Genomic DNA, 3,750 nt, shown 5'->3' with positions numbered 1-3,750 from the left:
GGGTGGGAGGGACAATAGAAACATGCTCAGCGCTCCCGCCTCTCACGTCCCAGGTCCCGGGATCGGATCCCCCCAGGAGACAAGTGTTTTTCCTGCTTCTTGGGTCCTGCAGGACACTTGTGGGCAAAAGTCTGAGGAGGGTGGGAGGGAGGCCCCATAGGAACACTGAGAGAGCTCTCGCCTCTCACGTCCCAGGTCTCAGGATCGGACACCCCCAGAAACTTTTTCACACTTGCTTGAGCCTTAGCCCCAGCAGCCTGGAGGAGACCCAAATGGCCTCGGAGGGTGGCGGCTGGCTCAAGAGCCCTGTGGAGGCGACTTACCTCGAGTCCCAGGTCTCCAGTTCAAGCTGCTGTAGGAATTGCACTGACAACATGAAGCAGTTTACTTTTGTCAACGTGTTTTATTTTCATGAACTCTTGTTCAGTAAAGACCAGGAGAGGAGGGAGGCCCCTAGAAACCTGTTGTTTAAACCACAGAGAAACTTAAAAACCATTAAACCTCTCCAGGTCTTTGTTTTTCAGGCAGAAACTGCAAGTGTCTGCAGGGCGTCCTCTGTCCTCTGCAGCTTGACTCCAGCCTCCTCTGCCATCCAGACGGCTGAGAGCGGCAGGAGGGGACAGGGGCTGAGTGACACAGCAGGAAGCAGAGATAACATAAAAGTGAGGGAGATCCCAGCCCTGCTGTTCCCTGAGTTCTCGGCAACAAGTCTGCCGTGAACACAACCAGTCATTAATGATTTTAATTTTCAGCCCCAGAGGGGGAAGGACAGGCTGGAACAGGGCAGGAAATGGGTCCCAGAATAAAACCTGACCTGTGTCCCGGGCACTGCGGGATCGGCACCGGCTCTCTGACTACCCGGCACGGCAGCTGGTACCGGGGTTTTGAGTGCAGCCGAGAGACACATCTTAGAGCTTTTCTGAGGAGGAAGATTTAAAAATTCAGGAGCATCTGAGGGACCAAGAGAACTATAGTCAAGTGTCCCAGGGACCCATAGGGTTCATCTGAGGTTTCTGGCTGTGGGGGGAAGAGTTTGAGGGCTGCTGAGACCAAGGTTGCCCCATGGAAAGCCCAGGCCATTGCAAGACTGCTGACAGGGCCCCCACCGCTACTCACCCCCAACAAACAGGACAGCTGCACCATCTCTGCTTTGCTACAGAAGATTTCACAGAGGCAGGAGACGGCACATACTGTGTTGTCCTTTGTGGAGACGCCGCTCCTCTTCCACCACTGTCTCCTGTCTGTCCCGTCCCGGCGTCTCTTAGGTGTTTTCTCCTCCTTCCCCTCTGGTTAGCAGGCTTCTCCCCCAGGTGAAATCTATCCAGCTCACTCGTTTGAAGGTCTTTGCAAACCTTAATCACTCCCCCATGAGGCCCAGCTGAGACCTGCCTCACCTTTCCTCCCGCTGCAGGCTGGGACCGGGGCTCCATCCCTGGTTCTCATGCGCGGAGATCTGGGAACTCCAGCAGGTTCCACACAGCCCAGCAGCACAGCAGAGCTGCTCAAATCGCTATTTTTTATTATTATTTTTTGCCTCCAGGGTTATTGTTGGGGCTCGGTGCCTCCACTATGAATCCACTTCTCCTGGAAGCTATTTTTTCCTCCCTTTTGTTTCCCTGGTTTTATCATTGTTGTATATAGGGGAAGACAGAGAAGGGGAGAGAAAGATAGACACCTGCAGAGGTGGGGAGCAGGAGGCTTGAGCCAGGATCCTTATGCTGGCCCTTGTGCTTTGTGCCAGGACTGCTTAATCCAATGCACTACCAAGCAGCCCGCTCAAATCATTTTTTTTCCCTATAATGGAGTTGGAGCAGTGCAGGAGACAGAAAGGGACTGACCCATGGAACAGAGACGGGGAAACAAAGGCAGAGCTCCAGGACTCTGTGGTCATCCCACCAGGAACCCGGCGCCTCAGCCTCAAAATACTGGTGTCTGCCCAGTGAGCCCTGTCTCCTGACTCTCTCTAGCCTACAGGAAGGAAGCTTCCAAGAACAGATCCTGTGAGCAGACTGCAAACACCTTGCCCAAAGCAACAACTAGTCCAGACCAACTGACAGCACAGTGAGAACAAGGCCCGCCCAGCAGAGGCCCTGCTGGGTTATGTCGCCGCCTTGTGGACACGGAGCAGAATGCACCTTATGGGAAACTAGAGCCAACCAAAGGGCTCCTGTATTTCTCCCAATATTGTCTTCATTTGCTTTTCTTGACACAGAGCCAGGGAGAAAAGCAGACAAATAAACAAGAGAACACTGTCTGGTTAAAGCTCTCGGTGGAGCCAGGGATTGAAACTGGGTTCTTGAAGCCACAGGCATGAAAGTCTTTGGCAGAACTCCTAAGATAGCTCCTAAGCACAAGGTAATCTTATTCTAAATATTTATATTTCATTGTATTATTATATTAAACTATCAAAAGAGAGACAGAGATACAGAGAGATTGATGCTAGGTACTAAGCTGTCCCCCAATCCAAGACTTCTTTTAGAATATTTTTATTGACTAATATTTTTAGTAATGAGACGTAGGTTCAAAGAGAGAAAGATGACAACCACTGGCCAGTCACTTCTCCCCAAGCTCCTTTTTGACTCACTACTTGGATATATTTTATTGTTATGTGTAGTGATGAGAGCTAGAGACACAGAAAGATACAGAGAGAGGGAGATGGGCAGGGGCAAATAGCATACTGCTGATGCAAAGAGACTCTATACCCGAAGCTCAGGGTCCTGCAACACCATGACTCAGGGCTGAGCAAGGCTCTGGTGAAAGAAACAAAAACCATATTTATATCCTATGTATCTGTATAGCAGAGACTGAGAGCAGAGCACTGCCCAGCTCAGACTGATGCTGGAGAGCCGGGGATTCAGCCTGAAGCCTCGCAACCTCGGGCAGGAAAGCTTTTTTCTTAACCATTAAGCTACCTCTCCAGACCCCAAGGACTTATATCTACAGGAGCCCAGTGTGTTGGTTCAGGCCCAGAATGGAGCAGCCTGACACACTGCTCAATGCAGGGCACTGATGCTGACACCTGAGAGCCCCAGTTCCATTCCCTGCCCTTCCCAGGCCCAACTGCTGTGAGCACCCCCTTTCTTGACTTACTTGGCTAAATACACAAACCTGTTTCTCCCTGTAGAAAAGAGTGACTTCCTGTGCGGCATGGCAAATAAACTCTCCAGCTCCCTGGCCAACAAGGACCCCTTGTACTGCCCCAAACTCTGCTCCTGCTGTATGGACTTTCTCCTTTCCTAGCACTGAGCAACCCGAGCCAGTGGGATTTCTCTCTCTCCCTCACTGTCTCTCTCTGATTTTTTTTCAAATAGCATCAATCTAGGATGTAACCTTTTCAAGATGTTATTTATTACAACCACAGACCAACAGAGAGAGAGAGAGATTCAGAGCATTTCTTTCTCAGATAAAGCTCAAAGGAACTCAGACATCACCATTCAAGGCCCTGTGCACTGACCCACCTCCTGGGACACCAGAGGCCTTTATATGAAGGAGGGGGGCAGCTCAGAGCTTCCTGGGTCAATAGCTGCAAGGGAATGAACCCCCTGAAGGATTCCTGCTGGGATGACCTCCACCCTGACCCCCGGCTCTGTGCACAGCTTGGGAACTTTGATGCATTTTCTGTTTCATGGCTGAATAACAAGCACCAGCCTTGTCCTTCATTCTACCAGTTCAATCCCCACCAGGACCTGTGAGAGTTACTGCAAATATGCTTTTCCCCAATTATCCCTTTCTGTCTTTCTTTCTTCCATT

General features: G+C 50.7%; 1 long non-coding RNA gene across 1 annotated transcript; it reads right to left on the bottom strand.

The window, feature by feature from the left end:
- Positions 1–383: 383 nt before the first annotated feature.
- LOC132537046 (uncharacterized) lies at positions 384–1,384 on the bottom strand. Its single transcript, XR_009548555.1, has 2 exons — positions 1,192–1,384; positions 384–600 (listed from the first exon to the last, which is right to left on the bottom strand). It is a non-coding gene; the product is annotated as an uncharacterized LOC132537046 (long non-coding RNA).
- Positions 1,385–3,750: the final 2,366 nt, after the last annotated feature.

The sequence above is a fragment of the Erinaceus europaeus genome, chromosome 2 (assembly GCF_950295315.1).
Source record: "Erinaceus europaeus chromosome 2, mEriEur2.1, whole genome shotgun sequence".
NCBI lineage: Eukaryota > Metazoa > Chordata > Mammalia > Eulipotyphla > Erinaceidae > Erinaceus > Erinaceus europaeus.
The sequence above is the reverse complement of the archived record's forward strand: the minus strand, read 5'-3'. Positions and strand labels throughout refer to the sequence as shown.